The sequence below is a fragment of the Somniosus microcephalus genome, chromosome 4 (genome assembly GCF_052327205.1).
Source record: "Somniosus microcephalus isolate GS21.2 chromosome 4, FLI_Smic_1.0, whole genome shotgun sequence".
Classification (NCBI taxonomy): domain Eukaryota; kingdom Metazoa; phylum Chordata; class Chondrichthyes; order Squaliformes; family Somniosidae; genus Somniosus; species Somniosus microcephalus.
The window spans coordinates 9,357,853-9,379,793 of record NC_140990.1 but is presented as its reverse complement, the minus strand read 5'-3'; the positions used below and the strand labels follow the sequence as shown (position 1 = coordinate 9,379,793).

The window sequence follows — 21,941 nt, the reverse complement described above, 5'->3', positions numbered from 1 at the left end:
GTTTCAAGGCATTGGGCGACTGCAAGAGGAGTATCACATTTGCCTCAAGCCGGATGCTAAACCTTTTGCTCTCTCTACACCCCGACATGTCTCGCTCCCCCTTATGTCCAAAGTTAAGGAGGAGCTCACCCACATGGAGCAACTGGGGATAATTGCAAGAGTTGAGGAACCCACAGCCTGGTGCTCCAGAATGGTTGTAGTCCCAAAACCCAACGGGAAAATCAGAATCTGCGTAGACCTAACAAAACTCAATGAAAGTGTCTGTAGAGAGCTGCATCTCTTACCCTGCGTAGAGCACACTCTGGGGCAGCTGAAAGATGCAAAGGTTTTTACAAAGCTTGACGCTCAATCTGGTTTCTGGCAAATACCCTTGTCAGAGGAGTCAAAACGTCTCACCACGTTCATCACGCCATTCAGACATTACTGTTTCCACAGACTGCCCTTTGGAATATCCTCCACCCCTCAGCATTTCCAGCGCCGCATGTCACGCCTCCTTGAGGGACTTGATGGTGTCTTATGCCAAATGGATGATGTGTTGGTGTTTGGCGCAACCCAAGAACAGCACGATCAGCGACTTTTTGCAATTCTCACTATACTACAGCAAGCTGGACTTACTCTTAACTCCAAATGTGAATTTGCCAAGACGCAGGTGAAATTTCTCGGCCAGGTCATCGATGGGAACGGTGTCAGAGCAGATCCTGACAAAGTCAAGGCCCTCGCACACATGGCCGTGCCAAGGAATGTATCTGAAATACGCCGCTTCATGGGCCTGGTCAATCACTTGGGCAAATACATACCCCATCTAGCCGATAAAACCAAGCCACTCCGGGATCTCAACAGGCAGACATCATGGTATTGGGGACCCCAGCAGTCCCAAGCTTTCACTGAGATAAAGACGGAGCTAACCACCCTGCCAGGCCTTGCACTGTATGACCCCAATACACTCACTAAAGTGTCAGCTGATGCCTCATTGTTTGGCTTGGGTGCAGTCCTTTTACAAAACAGACCTGACACTGACTGGCGCCCTGTAGCCTATGCTTCACGAGCCCTTTCAAAAACAGAGCAGCACTATGCGCAGATTGAAAAAGAGGCCCTGGCCATTACATGGGTGTGTGAGCACTATAGAGACTTCCTAATAGGCATGACATTCCAGGTCGAAACAGATCACAAGCCACTCCTTACACTATTGGGATCTAAAAACCTGGACGAGTTGTCCCCCCGCATTCAGCGCTTTCGGATGCGACTCATGCACTTTCACCTTACTATATCACATGTGCCAGGGAAGAGCCTAGCAACTGCTGATGTCCTCTCCAGGGCTTCCTACCAGCCACCGGTGGATGATTCCCCTGAGGTGCAGTGCATAGAGAATTATGTACACTCAATACTCACTGCACTGCCCATTACCGAGAAACGCCTGGCTGCACTTCGCCAAGAACAGGAAACGGATGAGCTACTTCGTCAGGTCATCACATACTGCCGTGAGGGCTGGCCAGATCATGCGAAACTTGACAACGCTCTTAGACCTTACGCGGCCGTTTCAGGTGACCTCACTATTGCACAAGGATTGCTGCTACAAGGGTGCCGGTTGGTCAGTCCAGCATCAATGCAGAAAGACATTCTGGACAAGCTGCAAGATGGCCATCAAGGGATCACAAAATGCAGAGCACGAGCCAGGTGTTCTGTCTGGTGGCCTGGATTAAGCGGTCAACTACAACGTAAAGTACAACAATGCCCAAGCTGCGCCCAAATGAGACAACAACCACCAGAGCCATTGATTCCAGATGACACCCCTGAGGGCCCATGACAGAAGGTTGGGGCTGATCTATTTCATTTGGATAACTCAACTTACCTGGTAATGTTTGACTACTTCTCTAAGTTCATTGAAGTTATCAAGCTCCTCTCCAGCACCTCTCATGCAGTCGTTGAATGTATGAAATCCTGCTTTGCCCACCGAGGGGTCCCCCTGCTGGTCCGAACAGATAATGGCCCCCAATTTGCCTCGGACACCTTTCGCTCATTTGCCGACAGCTGGGACTTCACCCATGTCACATCCAGTCCTCTGTATCCTCAAAGCAATGGGGCTGCCGAGCGCGCTGTCCAGACAGCCAAACAGCTTTTTAAAAAGTCACCTGACCCATACTGGGCACTCCTTGCATACCGCTCCACACCTCTTTCTAGCGGATTCAGCCCTGCTGAGTTGCTACAAGGCAGAAAACTTTGTACAACCGTGCCAACTATGCCATCACTCCTGACCCCAGGCTGGCCCGACCTCCAGAATTTTACAGACAAGGACAAACAATCTAAACTAAGACAACAGGCCAACTTTAACAGTTGCCACAGAGCTAAGCCCTTGTGTCCACTCCTTCCAGGTGACTATGTGTGGATACGTGACTCCCGCAAAAGAGGCATTGTGCAAGGACAGGCCAACACCCCAAGATCGTATCTGGTTGATATCCAGAGCCAGATTGTTCACAGGAACCGCAGACACCTCGCACTTACCCAGCAGCCCCCAGACGCTGCTGAAGAGCCTTCCATTCCCGAGGACTACAATGGGGTTGTGGGTCCTGGAACTCCTCCACCCACAGGGGTACCCCACCTCCGTCTCCTCCACCCACAGGGGATACCCCACCTCCGTCTCCTCCACCCACAGGGGATACCACACCTCCGTCTCCTCCACCCACAGGGGATACCTCACCTCCGTCTCCTCCACCCACAGGGGATACACCACCTCCGTCTCCTCCACCCACAGGGGATACCCCACCTCCGTCTCCTCCACCCACAGGAGATACCCCACCTCCGTCTCCTCCACCCACAGGGGATACCCCACCTCCGTCTCCTCCACCCACAGGAGATACCACACCTCCGTCTCCTCCACCCACAGGGGATACCTCACCTCCGTCTCCCCCACCCACAGGGGATACCCCACCTCCGTCTCCTCCACCCACAGGGGATACCCCACCTCCGTCTCCTCCACCCACAGGGGATACCCCACCTCTGTCTCCTCCACCCACAAGAGATACCCCACCTCCGTCTCCTCCACCCACAGGGGATACCCCACCTCCGTCTCCTCCGCCCACAGGGGATACTCCACCTCCGTCTCCTCCGCCCACAGGGGATACCCCACCTCCGTCTCCTCCACCCACAGGGGATACCCCACCTCCGTCTCCTCCTCCCACAGGGGATACCCCACCTCCGTCTCCTCCGCCCACAGGGGATACCCCACCTCCGTCTCCTCCGCCCACAGGGGATACCCCACCTCCGTCTCCTCTGCCCACAGGGGATACCCCACCTCCGTCTCCTCCGCCCACAGGGGATACCCCACCTCCGTCTCCTCCACCCACAGGGGATACCCCACCTCCGTCTCCTCCACCCACAGGAGATACCCCACCTCCGTCTCCTCCACCCACAGGAGATACCCCACCTCCGTCTCCTCCACCCACAGGGGATACCCCACCTCCGTCTCCTCCACCCACAGGAGATACCCCACCTCCATCTCCTCCACCCACAGGGGATACCCCACCTCCATCTCCTCCACCCACAGGGGATACCCCACCTCCATCTCCTCCACCCACAGGGGATACCCCACCTCCGTCTCCTCCACCCACAGGAGATACCCCACCTCCATCTCCTCCACCCACAGGGGATACCCCACCTCCGTCTCCTCCACCCACAGGGGATACCCCACCTCCATCTCCTCCACCCACAGGGGATACCCCACCTCCGTCTCCTCCACCCACAGGGGATACCCCACCTCCGTCTCCTCCACCCACAGGGGATACCCCACCTCCATCTCCTCCACCCACAGGGGATACCCCACCTCCGTCTCCTCCACCCACAGGGGATACCCCACCTCCATCTCCACCCACAGGGGATACCCCACCTCCATCTCCTCCACCCACAGGGGATACCCCACATCCGTCTCCTCCACCCACAGGAGATACCCCACCTCCATCTCCTCCACCCACAGGAGATACCCCACCTCCGTCTCCTCCACCCACAGGGGATACCCCGCCTCCGTCTCCTCCACCCACAGGAGATACCCCGCCTCCGTCTCCTCCACCCACAGGGGATACCCCACCTCCGTCTCCTCCACCCACAGGGGATACCCCACCTCCGTCTCCTCCACCCACAGGGGATACCCCGCCTCCATCGGGTTCCAGACAATACCCTGAAAGGGTGCGCAAACCTCCTTCATACCTCCAGGACTTTGCAACATGAATAGCTTAAGAAGCAAGACGCCTCACCGGGTCAGAATAACACCCGAGGTACTTGGTGGAGGGTTCAGTCACCTTGTACCTCCAAGCTCACTCTGCTTGCATTATTCGTGTTTCTCAGAAAAAAGAAGAGATACGTTGTGCATTAGAGATGTTATGTTTGTTAGAGTTTGTTATTTCTTTGAAAGAACGTCATTTGAAATGTTAATAGTAAAGGAATAGTATTCAAAGTCTGATTAGAAAGGGAGATGTGGTGATAGTTACCCTCCGCCCCAGTAGGGGGCGACAGAGAGTAAACAGAAGGGAATTGAATAAAGGAAGCCTCGTGCTGGAGGCTGATGGAATACATCCCGTGTCCGTGTCCGTCTGTTGAGAACATTACACCAAGGACCCTGGGAAAACTTACAAATTGACTTTACCGGCCCCTTAGCGCAGGACCAGGGGAAGAAATATTGCCTGGTAATAATTGACCAATTTACCAGGTGGGTGGAAGCCTTTGCCACCCGAGATTGCTCTGCAAAAACAGTTGCATTAATATTGGCTACCGAGGTTATACCCCGTTGGGGAGTGCCTCTGCAAATTGACTCAGACAACGGCACTCATTTCACCGGCAAAATAATGAAAGAAATCTGTAAGCTGCTACATGTGACACAAAAATATCACATACCATATCACCCCCAGAGCTCGGGGATGGTAGAAAGAATGAATAGGACACTGAAAAACGTGCTGACAAAAGCCATCCAAGAAACAGGGAAGGGATGGTCGGAATTATTACCCAGCATACTAATGAGGCTGCGAGCAACCCGAGGACGAACGACCGGACTGACCCCCTATGAATTAATGACAGGACGAGCTATGAGACTACCAGAGGATTTGGCTGGAGGGGTGGGAGAACCAGGACCAGTACAAGATAGATTAAGGCGATACTTAGTACAACTAAATCAGGAGGTACAAGCACTAAATAAAGAAGTAAGGAACCAACAACAGATTAAAGATCTAGAAAGGCAGAATGCTGGACTTAAACCAGACAAGTTGCCCAGAATAGGTCAACAAGTAATGACGCAAGTTATCGGAAGAAAGGGAATGGGGCCCGTTGGATGGGGCCATGTACTGTATTAATGACAAGTGATACGTGTGTTTGTCTACAAGAACCGATGGGTATGCGATGGAAGCAATGGACCCAGGTGAAACCATTTAACACTAAAGACCCCCATTCTACCCTCTCCTCTAGGGGAAAGAGCTTGGAAGACAACCAGACCTCTGTTTAAATTACAGATAAACATGGACCCAGTCGACCCTTTATATCAGAGGGTCCGTCTTGGGGAGAAGCTCTCCCGGTTTATCCTTACACCTGAGAACTCATTTTTAATGTGGAAGCAAGTCATCCTCGGTCCCAAAGGACTGCCTAAGAAGAAGAAGATATAATTGGAGTAAGACTTCTTTACTCCTGTATTCAAATCCTCTTGTAATGAAGGCCAGCATACCATTTGCCTTCTTAACTGCCTTTCACGACCACCGGACGTCCGAAAGCGCTTTACAGCCAATGAAGTACTTTTGAAGTGTAGTCACTATTGTAATGTGGGAAACGCGGCAGCCAATTTGCACACAGCAAGCTCCCACAAACAGCAATGTGATAATGACCAGATAATCTGGTTTTTCGTCATGTTGATTGAGGGATAAATATTGGGCTCAAAACACCGGGGATAACTTCTTCGCAATAGCACCACAGGATCTTATACATCCACCTGAGGTGGCAGACGGGGGCCTCGGTTTAATGTCTCATCCGTAGGACGGCACCTCCGACACTGCAGCGCTCCTTCATTACTGCCCCTCCGACAATGCGGCACTTGCACAGCATTGCTTCCCCCGATAGTGCGGCGCTCCCGCAGTACTGCCCCTCCGATGGAGTAGCGCTCCCTGAGCACTGCCCCTCCGACAGTGCGGAGCTCCTTCAGTACTGCCCCTCCAACAGTGCGGTGCTCCCTTAGTACTGCCCCTCCGACAGTGCGGAGCTCCCTCAGTACTGCCCCTCCGACAATGCGGCGCTCCCTCAGTACTGCCCCTCCGACAATGCAGCGCTCCCTCAGTACTGCCCCTCCGACAGTGCGGCGCTCCCTCAGTACTGCCCCTCCGACAATGCAGCGCTCCCTCAGTACTGCCCCTCCGACAGTGCGGCGCTCCCTCAGTACTGCCCCTCCGACAGTGCGGCGCTCCCTCAGCACCGCACTGGAGTGTCAGCCTCGCTTTATATGCTCAAGTCCCTGGAGCAGGATTTGAACCCACAACCTTCCGACTCTGCTATCCACTGAGCCACAGCTGACTCCAGTCTTTTACACAGTTTCATCATAACTTCCTTGCTGTTGCACTCTACACCTCTCCTAAAGCAGGGGAGTTATGATGAATTGTTAAACAGTTTTTTTAGCAGAGTGACCAAGGCTGACTGTAGGAAACAATTGTGCATTTGAAAGAAGCTTGCATTGTGAAGCTTCTGCCCCTTTGCCAGGCCCGCTGCCTGCAGCCCCTCTCCCAGATTCCAGCCCCAGCTGTGTGCTGACTGAGCTGCTCTCACCTGGGGACAGCGCGTCACAATCTGCCCCAGCGCACCTGAGCTGGAGACCCAGGTCCCGCCCCCTTGCCGCGCCGCCATTGGTTGGAGGACCAGGCTGCTCAGTTCAGTCCTCCCAGCTCAGCCCTCTTCCTATTGGTTAGCGCTCCCGTCAGTCAGAATCACATTGTTCCGGCTCTCTCCGCCACCCCGCGCGACACAATCTGCTCCGTTCGGCGTCCGCGGAGGTCCTGCTAGCCCGACTCTCAGGTTTGGTTTTTCTCGTAATTCACTTTATAATCTCGCTCTCCGCTGCCCCCCTCACCTCGATTTAAATCGATTCCCCAACACTTTACTTTACCCGGCCGCTGATTCCGCCTCTTCCCTGGGCCCGGCCTTTCATCTCCTCCCCGGAGGCCCCACGCAGGCGTACTGGCAGCCTGGTTTTGTGGTGGGGCCGAATGAGCATGCGCGGCCCCGCCGCTCCACATTTAAAGGGACACTCACCTCCTCCACATTTAAAGGGACACCCACCTCCTCCACATTTAAAGGGACTCCCTCCCCCCCTCTCACATCCTCTACTGTGGAGGAAGAATTCCTGGAGTGTTTACGGGATGGTTTCCTGGACCAATATGTCGAGAAACCAACCAGAGATCAGGCCATCTTAGACTGGGTATTATGTAATGAGAAAGGATTAATTAGCAATCTTGTTGTACGAGGCCCCTTGGGTCGGAGTGATCAAAATATGATCGAATTCTTCATTAAGATGGAGAATGAAGTTGTCCATCTTAATGAAGAATTCAATCATATTTTGATCACTCCGACCCAAGAGGCCTCGTACAACAAGATTGCTAATTAATCCTTTCTCATTACATAATACCCAGTCCTAAATTTAAATAAAGGAAACTACGATGGTCTGAGGAGCGAGTTGGGTAGGATTGATTGGGGAATGTCACTCAAAGGGTTGACGGTGGATAGGCAATGGCAAACATTCAAAGACCGCATGGATGAACTGCAGAATTTGTTCATCCCAGTTTGGCATAAAAATAAAACAAAAAAGGTGACTCAACCGTGGCTAACGAGGGAAATTAGGGATAGCATAAGATCCAAGGAGAGGACATGTAAATTGGCCAGAAACAGCAGTAAACCTGAGGATTGGGAGCAGTTTAGGATTCAACAAAGGAGGACAAAGGGATTAATTATGAAGGGGAAAATAGAATATGAGAGTAAGTTTGCAGGGAACATAAAAACTGACTGTAAAAGCTTTTATAGATATGTGAAGAGAAAAAGAACATAACAACATAAGAAGTAGCAGCAGGAGTAGGCCATACGGCCCCTCGGGCCTGCTCCGCCATTCAATAGGATCATGGCTGATCCGACCCTAGACTCACGTCCACTTCCCTGCCCGCTCCCCGTAACCCCTAATTCCTTTATCAGTTAGGAAATTGTCTATCTCCATTTTAAATTTATTTAATGTCGCAGCTGCCACAGCTCTCTGAGGTAGCAAATTCCATAGATTTACCACCCTCTGAGTGAAGAAGTTTCTCCTCATCTCAGTTTTGAAACGGCAGCCCCTTATTCTAAGATTATGCCCCCTAGTTCCAGTCTCACCCATCAATGGAAACATCCTCACCGCATCCACCCGATCAAGCCCCCTCACAATCTTATATGTTTCGATAAGATCGCCTCTCATTCTTCTGAATTCCAATGAGTAGAGGCCCAACCTACTCAACCTTTCCTCATAAGTCAACCCCCTCATCTCCGGAATCAACCGAGTGAACCTTCTCTGAACTGCCTCGAGAGCAAGTATATCTTTTCTTAAATATAGAAACCAAAACTGTACGCAATATTCCAGGTGTGGCCTCACCAGTACCCTGTATAACTGAAGCAAGACTTACCTGCTTTTATACTCCATCCCCCTTGCAATAAAAGCCAAGATTCCATTGGCCTTCCTGATCACCTGCTGTACCTGCATACTAACCTTCTGTGTTTCATGCACCAGGACCCCCAGATCCCTTTGTACTGTAGCACTTTGCAGTTTCTCTCCATTTAGATAATAACTTGCTCTTTGATTTTTCCTGCCAAAGTGCATAACCTCACACTTTCCAACAGTATATTCCATCTGCCAAATTTCTGCCCACTCACTTAGCCTGTCTATGTCCTTTTCCAGGTTTTTTATGTCCTCCTCACTCACTGCTTTCCCTCCCATCTTTGTATCGTCGGCAAACTTGGATATGTTGCACTCGGTCCTCTCCTCCAAATCGTTAATATAGATTGTAAAGAGTTGGGGTCCCAGCACTGACCCCTGCAGAACACCACTAGTTACTGATTGCCAACCCGAGAATGAACCATTTATCCCAACTCTCTGTTTTCTGTTAGAGAGCCAATCTTCCACCCATGCCAGTATATTACCCCCATCCCGTGATTTTTTAATCTTTTGCAGTAATCTTTTGTGTGGCACCTTGTCAAATGCCTTATGGAAGTCCAAATACACCACATCCACTGGTTCCCCTTTATCCACCCTGTTTGTTACATCCTCAAAGAATTCGAGCAAATTTGTCAAACATGACTTCCCCTTTATAAAACCATGCTGACTCTGTCCGATTAAATTATGCTTATCCAAATGTCCTGTTACTGCTTCCTTAATAATGGACTCCAACATTTTACCAACCACAGATGTTAGGCTAACTGGTCTATAGTTTCCAGCCTTTCGTCTACCTCCCTTTTTAAATAAGGGCATTACATTAGCAGTTTTCCAATCTGCTGGGACCTTGCCTGAATCCAGGCAGTTTGGGAAAATTACCACCAATGCATCCGCAATCCCCACCGCTACCTCTCTCAAGACCCTAGGATGTAAGCCATCAGGTCCAGGGGATTTATCCGCCTTAAGTCCCATTATCTTACCGAGTACCATCTCCTTAGTGATTTTAATTGTGTTTAGCTCCCCCCACCCGCTATAGCCCCCTGTTTGTCCAGTGTTGGGATATTTTTAGTGTCCTCTACTGGAAACACTGATACAAAATATTTGTTCAGCGTTTTTGCCATCTCCACGTTCCCCATTACTAATTTCCCGGTCTCATCCTCTAAGGGACCAACATTCACTTTAGCCACCCTTTTTCTTTTTATATAACTGTAGAAACTCTTGCTATCTGTTTTTATATTTTTTGCTAGTTTACTTTCATAATCTATCTTCCCTTTCTTAATTAATCTCTTAGTCATTCTGTGCTGGCTTTTAAATGCTTCCCAATCTTCTATCCTCCCACTAGATTTGGCTACTTTATATGCCCTTGTTTTCTGTCGGATACTGTCCTTTATTACTTTACTTAGCCACGGATGGCTGTCTTTTCTTTTACGCCCCTTTTTCCTCTGTGGAATATATTTTTCTTGAAAGTTGTGAAATATCTCCTTGAATGTACACCACTGCTCATGTACCATCTTACACCTTAATCTATTTTCCCGTCCACTTTAGTCAACTCTGCTCTCATACCTTCATAGTCTCCTTTATTTAAGCTTAGTACGCTGGTTTGAGATCCAACTCTCTCACCCTCCAACTGAATTTGGAATTCAACCATGTTATGGTCACTCATTCGAAGGGGGTCCTTTACTAGGACATTTTTTATTAATCCTGTCTCATTACACAGGACCAGATCTAAGATTGCCTGCCCCCTGGTTGGTTCAGTAACACACTGCTCAAGGAACCCGTCCCTAATGCACTCTATGAACTCTTCCTCAAGGCTGCCCTGCCCAATTTGATTTGCCCAGTCAATATGAAAGTTAAAATCTCCCATGATTATAGCTGTTCCCTTATTACGAGCCCCAACTATTTCCTGATTTATATTCTGACCAATAGAGTTGCAACTGTCAGGAGGCCTATAGACTACGCCCACTCGTGACTTTTTCCCCTTATTATTCCTTATTTCCACCCAAACCGTTTCACTATCCTGATCCTTTGACCCAATATCATTTCTCACTATTGCAGTGATTCCATCCTTTATTAACACAGCCACCCCACCTCCTTTTCCTTCCTGTCTGTCCTTCCTGGATGTTTAGTTCCCAGTCATGGTCACCCTGCAGCCATGCCTCCGTAATGGCCACCAGATCATACCCATGTGTAGTTATTTGTACCGTCAACTCGTCTATTTTGTTACGAATGCTGCGTGCATTCAGATAAAGATTATTTTATAGCCCTCGCTACAGCCCTAGTTATTCGATTCGCCAGGATTTTAGTCCCAGCACTGGCCAAGTGAAGTCCGTCCCAATGGAACAGCTCTCTCCTGTCCCAGTACTGGTGCCACTGTCCCAAGAAGCAAAACCCATTTCTCCCACACCAGTCTTTGAGCCACGCATTTAACTCTCTGATTTTATTTACCCTAGCCAAATTTGCTCGTGAGGGCAGGTACAGCACGGGTTAGATACAGAGTAAAGCTCCCTTTACGCTGTCCCATCAAACACTCCCAGGGCAGGTACAGAACGGGTTAGATACAGAGTAAAGCTCCCTCTACACTGTCCCATCAAACACTCCCAGGGCAGGTACAGCACGGGTTAGATACACAGTGTCAGCCATGGCTCAGGCAGCAGCACTCTCTCCTCGGAGTCAGAAGGTTGTGAGTTGAAGTCCCACTCCAGAGACTCGAGTTTAAAACTCTGTGCTGCCCCTCCAGTGCAGTGCTGAGGGAGTAAAGCCCAGTGCAGAGTAAAGTTCCCTCTGCACTGCTCCACTAACAGGCCTGAGCCCCAAACTCAGAAGAGCGCCCTCTGCTGCATTCTACTTGTCTCAGCAGCGGGAGAAGCAGGCGGCGGAAGTCCCACCCCTCGGGCACCCCGATTGGTTGGAGGACCCGCCGCCACCTCAGTCCTCCAAGCTCCGCCCACTCTCTCCCTATTGGTCGGAGCTCCCATCAGTCACCGCCGTGGAGTTGAAGACGTGGCCCAGTCCGGCTCCCTGCAGAAGACAAGGGGCTGCGGCCGCTCAATCCGCTCCGCTCGGTGCTGTTTGTATTTTTTTTTATTTATCTCCCCAGCCGCGCTTCTCTCCGCAATATAAAAAAACCCTGATAAAACTCACTTTCCGCCGGTGATCCGGACTCTCGTGGTTGCCCGGGCCTTCCCCAGAATGCGAGGCTCTGCACAGGCGCAGTAGCGGCTCAACTTTGGGCGCGGGGCCCAGTGGCGCATGCGGAGTAGGGGGAGGGGGCGGGGCCTGTTCAGAGGGGGAGGATGATTGACAGGGGCCCAGGGTGTGTGCTGAGCATGCGCTGTGCGGGCCGGACGCCTGTGGAGCAGGAGAGGGCGGGGCCATGGGGCGCATGCGCGGAGTCAGCTGCAGCTTTAGAGTCACAAAGGGACCGAGTGTCTTCAAATCTCTCCCTTCCTCTTCTAATTTCCTGTAAAACCAGTTTATAAAAGTCATCACTGAAAGTAACTAGAAGATAGGACCCGGGCCCAGGGCCTGATTGACGGGAGCTTCCGACCAATAGGGAGCGAGCAGGGTGGGGCTGGAGGAACGAGCCGGCGGTGGATCCTCCAACCAATCGGGGAGCCTGAGGGGCGGGACTTGCGGCGGCTGAGTGGGACAGAGGAGGCTGACGGGAGATTTAATTTAAATGAATTTAATTTCCCGCCTGCTCCAACCGCCCACCCTGCAACGTCACGACGTCGCCGGCGTGCACTGACTGACACTGAGCCCTCCACCAATGAGCGAGGGGAGGCGGAGCCTGGAGGACCGACCGAGGGGCTTTGGTCCTCCAACCAATCGCGGCGAAGGAGGAGGCGGGACCTGGGATTGGCCAGCCGCCATTTTGTAAAGCGGCCTGGTCAGAATCTGTGATCCTGGGAAAGTTTATTTTTAATGTTCCTTTCACATTTTACAGCTCAAACTAATTTTATTTTACAGAAAATACTTTTTATTAAAGAAAAGAAGTTCGCTTTAAATTGAGAAAATAACAAACCCTGTGGAACAAATACTTGTGAGTAAAAATATTTCTTCTCCCTGAATTCATTTTCTTAATATTAATTTTCAGCGTTTTTAATTATTAATTTCAAGCATTTAAGACAAATATGGGAGTGGTGGGGGTTCTCTTAAAGGGACAGGTGCTCTCTTTTTCTATATGATTTTCATTAAAGGGACCGTGTCACATGGATGACTGATTTTAAAGGGACAGTGTCTCCCTTTTTATTATAATGTACATGTAAGAGACTGACATTTAAAGTAGGGCTAAGCCCCTGCTCCCGTGAGTGCTTGGCGAGAAATCAGGTGCTGTTTGCTCTCGCCCCCTCCCAGTTTTCTGCCAAGGGACAGAAAGCAGAGAGTAGTGGTGAACGGTTGCTTTTCAGACTGGAGGGAGGTATCCAGTGATGTTCCCCAGGGAGCGGTATTAGGACCAGTGTTCCCTTTAATTTTTTGAGGTTCAGCATAACTTCTCTACTTTTTTACTCTATTTATGAAGCCCAAGATCCCATATGCTTTGTTAACCATTCTCTCAGTATGTCCCGCCACCTTCAGGGACCTACGCACATTAACTCCCAGGAACTCTTACCAGGGCTGGAGCGCTTCAGCTATGAAGAAAGACTGGACAGGCTGGGGTTGTTTTCCTTGGAGCAGAGAAGGCTGAGGGGGGACCTGATTGAGGTATACAAAATTATGAGGGGCATAGATAGGGTGGATAGAAAGGAGCTTTTCCCCTTAGTAGAGGGGTCAACAACCAGGGGGCATAGATTCAAGGTAAGGGGCAGGAGGTTTAGAGGGGATTTGAGGAAAACCTTTTTCACCCAGAGGGTGGTTGGAATCTGGAACTCAATGCCTGAAAAGGTGGTAGAGGCAGGAACCCTCACAACATTCAAGAAGCATTTGGATGAGCACTTGAAATGCCATAGCATACAAGGCTACAGACCCAGTGCTGGAAAATGGGATTAGATTAGATAGGGCTTGATGGCTGGCGCGGACGCGATGGGCCGAAGGGCCTCTTTCTGTGCTGTATAATTCTATGACTCTATAACTCCCTAGAACACTGTGTACAATTCTGGGCACCGCACCTCAGAAAAGATATACTGGCCTTGGAAGGAGTGCAGCACAGATTCACCAGAATGTTACCCGGGCTCCAAGGGTTAGATTATGAGGTGAGATTACATAAACTAGGCTTGTGTTCCCTGGAATCTAGAAGGTTAAAGAGTGATTGAGGATTTTAGGATTTTGAAAGGAATTGGTAGAGTAGATAGAGAGAAACTTTTTCCGCCAGTGGGGGAGTCGAGGACAAGGGGACATCACCTTAAAATCAGAGCCAGGCCATTCAGGAGAGAAGTTGGGAAACACTTCTTCACACAAAGGGTGGTAGAAGTGTGGAACCCTCTCCCACAGAAAGCAGTCGATGCCAGCTCAATTAATCATTTTAAATCCCAGAGTGATAGATTTTTGCTAGACAAGGGAGCAAAGGGATATGGAGCCAAGGCATGTGGGTGGAGTTAAGACACAGATCGGCCATGATCTCATTGAATGGTGGAACAGGCTGGAGGGGCTGAATGACCTCCTGTTCCCATGCTCCTATTTACTCTATCAAAACCCTCCATGTTTTGAACACCTCTATTAAATCTCCGCTGCACCTTCTCTGCTCCAAGGAGAACAATCCCAGCTTCTCCAGTCTCTCCACGTAACTGAAATCCTCTGTGTATTTGTCATGGCGCAGCAGGCTATAGCAAACAGCTTTCTTAAGAACATAAGAAATAGGAGCAGGAGCAGGCCATTCAGCCCTTCGAGCCTGCTCCGCCATTCAATAAGATCATGGCTGATCTTCTACCTCATCTCCACCTTCCCGCCCGATCCCCATGAGTCCAAAAATCTATCGATCTCAGCCTTGATTATACTCAATGACTGAGCCTCCACAGCCCTCTGGGGCAGAGAATTCCAAAGATTCACCACCCTCTGAGTGAAGAAATGTCTCCTCATCTCAGTCCTAAATGGCCGACCCCTTATTCTGAGACTGTGACCCCTGGTTCTAGACCCCCCAGCCAGGGGAAACAGTCTCCCAGCATCTACCCTGTCGAGCCCTGTAAGAATTGTAGATGTTTCAATGACATCACCTCTCATTCTTCAAAATTGTAGGGAATATAGGCCCAGTCTCCTCAATTGCTCCTCACAGGACAATCCCCCCATCCCAGGAATCAGTCTGGTGAACCTTTGTTGCACTCCCTCTAAGACAAGTATATCCTTCCTTAGGTAAGGAGACCAAAACTGTACACAATACTCCAGGTGTGGTCTCACCAAGGCCCTATATAATTGCAGTAAGACTTTACTCTTATACTCCAATCCTTTTGTAATAAAGACTAACGTTCCACTTGCTTTCCTAATAGCTTGCTGCACCTGCGTGTTAACTTTCAGTGCCTCGTGTACAAGGACACCCAGGTCCCTCTGAACACCAACATTTCCCAATCTCTCACCATTTAAAAAATACTCTGCTTTTCTATTTTTCCTAGCAAAGAGGGTTGGAGTATAAAAGTAGGGAAGTCCTGCTACAACTGTACAGGGTATTGGTGAGGCCACACCTGGAGTACTGCGTACAGTTTTGGTCTCCGTATTTAAGGAAGGATATACTTGCATTGGAGGCAGTTCAGAGACGATTCACGAGGTTAATTCCAGAGATGAGGGGGTTGACTTATGAGGAAAGATTGCGCAGGCTGGGCCGATACTCATTGGAATTTAGAAGAATAAGAGGTGATCTTATTGAAACATATAAGATACTGAGGGGGCTCGACAAGGTAGATGCAGAGAGGATGTTTCCCCTCGTGGGGAAATCTAGAACTCGGGGGCATAGTTTCAGAATAATGGGTCACCCTTTTAGAACTGAGATGAGGAGGAATTTCTTCTCTCAGAGGGTCGTAAATCTGTGGGATTCTCTGCCCCAGAGAGCTGTGGAGGCTGGGTCAGTAAATACATTTAAGGTGGAGATAGACAGATTTTTGCAAGATAAGGAAGTGAAGGGTGCTGGGGAGCGGGCAGGGAAGTGGCTTTGAGCCCAAGATCAGCCATGATCTTATTGAATGGCGGAGCAGGCTCGAGGGGCCAAGTGGCCTATTCCTGCTCCTATTTCTTATGTTCAAAGCGGATAACTTCACACTTCTCCACATTATATTCCATCTGCCATGTTCTTGCCCATTCACTTAACCTGTCGATATCCCTTTGCAGCCTCTTTGTGTCCTCCTCACAACTTATTTTCCCACCTAGCTTTGTATCGTCAGCAAACTTGGACACATTGCACTCGGTCCCCTCATCTAAGTCATTGATGGAGATTGTGAATAGCTGAGGCCCCAGCACTGATCCTTGCGGGACCCCACTAGTTACAGCCTGCCAGCCCGAAAATGAGCCGTTTATTCCTACTCTCTGTTTTCTGACCGTTAACCAATCCTCAATCCATGCTAATATTACCCCCAATCCCATGAGCCCTAATTTAGTGTGACAGCACCCTGGGAGGAAAGGGCACCTGCTCCTGATCGCCACCCACTTAACTTGACAAGGTCGGACTGTCTACACCACAACTCCAGATATCCACAGCCATGCCTCAGCTGTCCAGAGCCTTGCTCAGGCCCCATCCGGAGGACTGCCTTCAGTTTCAGGCACCGCACCTCAGAAAGGGACACACTGGCCTCGGAGGGGGTGCCGGGCCGATTCAGCAGGAGGACACCGGGGCTGAGAAGGTCTCATTATGGGGACGGAACCATCGAATGAAACAGCACAGAAGGAGGCCATTCGGCCCACCGGGCCTGTGCCGGCTCTTTGGTCGAGCTCTCCGATTAGTCCCACTCCTCCCTGCTCTTTCCCCTCGCCCTGTAAATGTCTCCCCTTCAAGTATTTACCCAATTCTTTTTTGAAAGTTACTATTGAATCTGCTTCCACTGCCCTTCCAGGCAGCGCGTTCCAGATCATAACTGGCTGTGTTTAAAATCTGTTTCCTCATGTCGCCTCTGGATCTTTTGCCTGAAATCTGTGTCCTCTGGTTACCGACCCTCCAGCCACTGGAAACAGTTTCTCCTTATTTACTCGATCCAAACCCTTCATGGTTTTGACCCCCTCTATCAGATCTCCCCTTAACCTTAGCTGGGCAGGTGAAAGGGGTATCAGTGGGAGAGCATTGTGGGGGTAGTGATCATAAAAACATAGAAACATAGAAGATAGGAACAGGAGTAGGCCATTCAGCCCTTTAATGAGATCATGGCTGATCATCCAAATTCAGTACCCTGTTCCTGCCTGCTCCCCATATCCCTTGATCCCTTTAGCCTTAAGAAATATATCCAACTCCTTCTTGAATATATTTAATGAATTGGCCTCAACTGCCTTCTGTGGTAGAGAATTCCACAGGTTCACCACTCTCTGGGTGAAGAAATTCCTCCTCATCCCTGTCCTAAATGGCTTACCCCTTATCCTTAGACTGTGACCCCTGGTTCTGGACTCCCCGGCCATCGGGAACATCCTTCCTGCATCTAGTCTGTCCAGTCCTGTTAGAATTTTATAAGTTTCAATGAGATCCCCTCTCATTCTTCTAAACTCTAGCGAATATAAGCCCAATCGACCCAATCTCTCCTCATACGTCATTCCTGCCATCCCAGGTATCAGTCTGGTGAATCTTCGCTGAACTCCTTCCATGGCAAGAACATCCTTCCTCAGATAAGGCGACCAAAACTGCACACAGTACTCAAGGTGTGGTCTCACCAAGGCCCTGTACAACTGCAGCGAGACATCCTTGTTCCTGTACTCGAACCCTCTCGCTACGAAGGCCAACACACACGCCCACCCAGCTTTGTGTTGTCTGCAAACTTGGAAATATTACATCTTGTTCCCTCGTCTAGATCATTAATATAGATACATAGATACATAGAAGATAGGAGCAGGAGTAGGCCATTCGGCCCTTCGTGCCTGCTCCGCCATTTAATGAGATCATGGCTGATCCTTTAATTCAGTATCCCGTCCCCGCCTTCTCTCCGTAACCCTTAACCCCTTTTGCCCGTAGAAATATATCTAATTCCCTCTTAAATATATTTAATGAGTTGGCGTACACTGCCCTCTGTGGCAATGAGTTCCACAGGTTCACCACTCTCTGAGTGAAGAAATTCCCCCTCATCTCTGTCCTAAATGGTTTAGCCCTTATCCTTAAATTATGTCCTCTAGTTCTGTTCTCACCCGCCAAGGGAAACATTCCTTCTGCATCCAGTCTGTCTAGACCTGTCAGAATTTTATACACTTCTATGAGGTCCCCTCTCAATCTTCTAAACTCCAGTGTGTACATCCCTAAACTACATAGTCTCTCCTCATAGGTCATTCCCGCCATTCCTGGTATCAGCCTGGTGAATCGCCGCTGCACCCCCTCCATGGCAAGAACATCCTTCCTCAGATGAGGCGACCAAAACTGTACACAGTACTCGAGGTGTGGTCTCACCAGTGCCCTGTACAGCTGCAGCAAGGTATCCCTGTTCCTGTATTCTAACCCTTTTGCTATGAAGGCCAGCATACCGTTTGCCTTCTTGACCGCCTGTTGCACCTGCATGCTCGCCTTCAGTGACTGGTGTACAAGAACACCCAGGTCTCTCTGTACTTCCCCCTCTCCCAATCTATTGCCATTTAAATAATAATTTGCCCTCCCGTTCCTGCACCCAAGGTGGATAACTTCGCACTTGTCCACATTATAGTGCATCTGCCATTTATCCGCCCAATCGCCCAGTCTGTCCAAATCGCTCTGGAGCTTCCTGGTCTCTTCCTCTGAGCCCACCCCACCTCCTAGTTTAGTGTCGTCTGCAAATTTGGAAATGCTGCATCCGACTCCCTGATCCAGGTCATTAATGTAAATTGTGAACAGCTGGGGGCCCAGGACAGATCCCTGTGGTACCCCACTTGTTACTGCCTGCCATTCAGAAAATGAGCCGTTTATTCCAACTCTCTGTTTTCTATCTGACAGCCAGTTCCCTATCCACGCCAAAACTTTCCCCTTTATCCCATGAGCCTCAATTTTCCATGCTAATCTTTTATGTGGGACCTTATCGAAGGCCTTTTGGAAGTCCAGGTACACCACATCTACTGGCTCTCCCCCATCTATTCTACCAGTTACTCCCTCAAAAAATTCCAATAGATTAGTCAAGCACGATTTACCCTTTGTAAATCCATGTTGACTCTGTCCTATCCTGTCCCCATTTGCTAAGTGCTCCGCTATTTCATCCTTAATGATGGACTCCAGCATTTTGCCCACAACTGATGTAAGGCTTACAGGTCTGTAATTACCTGCTTTTTCCCTACCCCCCTTTTTGAATAGTGGGGTAACGTTAGCTACCCTCCAATCCATCGGCACTGTTCCCGAGTCTAATGAATTCTGAAAAATCATCCTTAGTGCATCCGCTATCTCTAGGGCCACCTCCTTCAGTACCCTAGGATGCATGTTATCAGGCCCTGGGGATTTGTCCACCTTCAATCCCTTTAGCTTCCTTAACACCATATCCTTAGAGATATTGATTTGCGTCAGTTCCTCCTTTGCCAATGTCCCTATTTTTCCCGATATCCCAGGGAGGTTTTTTGTGTCTTCCTTCGTAAAGACTGACCCAAAGTATGCATTTAGTTGATCTGCCATTTCCTTATTTCCCATTATATATTCCCCCGTATCTGACTGCAATGGACCAACTTTGGTTTTCACCAGTCTTTTCCTTTTGATATATTTATAAAAGCTTTTGGAGTTAGTTTTTATATTTTCCGCCAGCTTATTTTCGTAAGCTATTTTGCCCCTCTTGATCATGCCCTTTGCCCTCCTTTGCTCTATCTTAAACTGTTCCCAATCTTCCGCTCTGGCGCTTTTTTTGGCTATTTTATACGCCCTATCTTTGGATTTTATGCTGTCTCTAATTTCCCCTGTTATCCACGGTTGAGTCACCTTTTTAGATTTCCTTTTATGCCAGATTGGTATAAACAATTTTTGCAATTTTGTCATTCTATCTTTAAATGTTTGCCATTGTTTATCTACCTCCAGTCCTCTCAGGAACGTTGTCCAATCAGACCTACTCAGTTCCCGTCTCATGGCATCATAATTCCCCTTGTTTAAATTCAGGACCTTAGTCTCTGAGTCAATTTCTTCGCTCTCCATTTCGAGTGAGAAATCGATCATGTTATGATCGCTCTGACCCAAGGGTCCCCGTACAACAAGATTACTGATTAGTCCCTTCTCATTGCACAGTACCCAGTCCAATATAGCCTGTTCCCGAGTTGGTTCCTCGACATATTGATCCAGATAACCATCCCTTAAACACTCAAGGAATTCCTCCTCCTCATTATTTTTACTGATTAGGCTAGTCCAATCTATATGTAAGTTAAAGTCACCTATGATGACAGCTGTGCTCTTATTGCACGCTTCTCTAATTTCCCTCGTGATGCCCTCCCTAACCTCTATTTTACTATTTGGAGGCCTATATACCACTCCTATTAATGTTTTTCGCCCCTCGCTATTTCTTAGCTCCACCCATATAGATTCTGTATTAACTGAGTTAATATCCTTCCTTTCAATTGCATTTATCCCCTCTTTTACTAGCAATGCTACCCCTCCTCCCTTTCTTTTTTGTCGATCCTTCCTAAATACTGAATACCCCTGTATGTTAAGCTCCCAGCCCTGCTCACCCTGCAACCATGTTTCCGTAATCCCAATTAGATCATAATTATTAACCTCTATTTCCACAGCTAATTCATCTACCTTGTTCCTGATGCTTCTCGCATTAAGGTATAAAACCCTCAGGCTTTTTTTATGCTCACATTTTTTATGAATTAGTTTGGCCCTTTGTTTTTTGTTCCTCACCCTTTTACCATTTATTTCTGTCTGCCTTTCACTTTCCTCTATTTCACTACATAGGTTTCTAGCCCCCTGCCATACTAGTTTAAATGCTCCCGAACTGCTTTATCAAAAATTACCCCGAGAACATCAGTTCCATCTCTGCACAGGTGTAGACCGTCCCTTTTGTATAGGTCACACCTACCACAAAACTGGTTCCAATGCCTCAAAAATTTAAAACCCTCCCTCTTACACCACTGCTCAAGCCACGTATTTAGCCTAACTATCCTGTTCTCTGTACTCTTACTAGCACGTGGCACTGGTAGTAATCCAGAGATTACTATATACTGTGAATAGCTGGGGCCCGAGCACCGATCAGCGATATCGCTCGAGAATTCTTTAAAATAAGCTTTGCTGACTCAGCAAACCTTATTTGCTTTGCTGTTTTTTGGCTGACGAAATAAAAGGCTTTTTTTGGGCTGCAGGTATTTAATTGAGTTAGTTCCTGCTTGCTGTCAGTCCTGGCCCCTGGTCCCGCCCATTCCTGCACCTCATTGGCTGACACGCCGCTGTCAATCGACACCACGAGGGGATCTCGATGGTCGGGGAGTCCAGAACCAGGGCTCACAGTCTAAGGATAAGGGGTAAGCCATTTAGGACAGAGATGAGAAGGAATTTCTTCACCCAGAGAGTGATGTGCTGTGAGAAGGATGCTGAGAAACTCCAGTGTGATTTGGACAGGTTGGGTGATTGGGCAGAAGCATGGCAGATGCAGTATAATGTGGATAAATGCGAGGTTATCCACTTTGGTGGCAAAAACAGGAAGGCAGATTATTATCTGAATGGCAATAGATTGGGAGAAGGGGAAGTGCAACGAGACCTGGGTGCCCTTGTGCACCAGTCATAGAGTCATAGAGTTATACAGCACGGATAGAGGCTCTTCGGCCCATCGTGTCTGCGCCGGCCATCAAGCCCTGTCTAATCTAATCCCATATTCCAGCATTTGGTCCGTAGCCTTGTATGCTGTGACATTTCAAGTGCTCATCCAAATGCTTCTTAAATGTTGTGAGGGTTCCTGCCTCCACAACCCTTTCAGGCAGTGAGTTCCAGACTCCAACCACCCTCTGGGTGAAAAAGTTCTTTCTCAAATCCCCTCTAAACCTCCCGCCCTTTACCTTGAATCTATGCCCCCTAGTTATTGACCCTTCTACTAAAGGAAAAAGCTCCTCAGCATCCATCCTATCTATGCCCCTCATAATTTTGTACACCTCAATCATGTCCCACCTCAGCCTCCTCTGCTCCAAGGAAAACAAACCCAATCTGCCCAGCCTCTCTTCATAGCTGAAGCGCTCCAGCCCTGGTAACATCCTGGTGAACCTCCTCTGCACCCTCTCTAACGTG

General features: G+C 49.0%; 2 protein-coding genes across 2 annotated transcripts in view; both read left to right on the top strand.

Annotated features, from left to right (window-relative positions):
• The window catches only part of LOC147118255 (uncharacterized), a 180,944-nt gene that overhangs the window by 74,485 nt on the left and 84,518 nt on the right, over positions 1 to 21,941 (top strand). The gene's annotated exons all lie outside the window — the stretch shown is intronic.
• LOC147118256 (uncharacterized) overlaps positions 5,399 to 21,941 on the top strand; it is a 36,971-nt gene continuing 20,428 nt past the window's right edge. The window contains exons 1-2 of the mRNA XM_085984347.1: positions 5,399 to 5,644; positions 12,653 to 12,725. The gene's annotated coding sequence lies outside the window, so the exon portion shown is untranslated. The remainder of the gene's footprint in view (positions 5,645 to 12,652; positions 12,726 to 21,941) is intronic.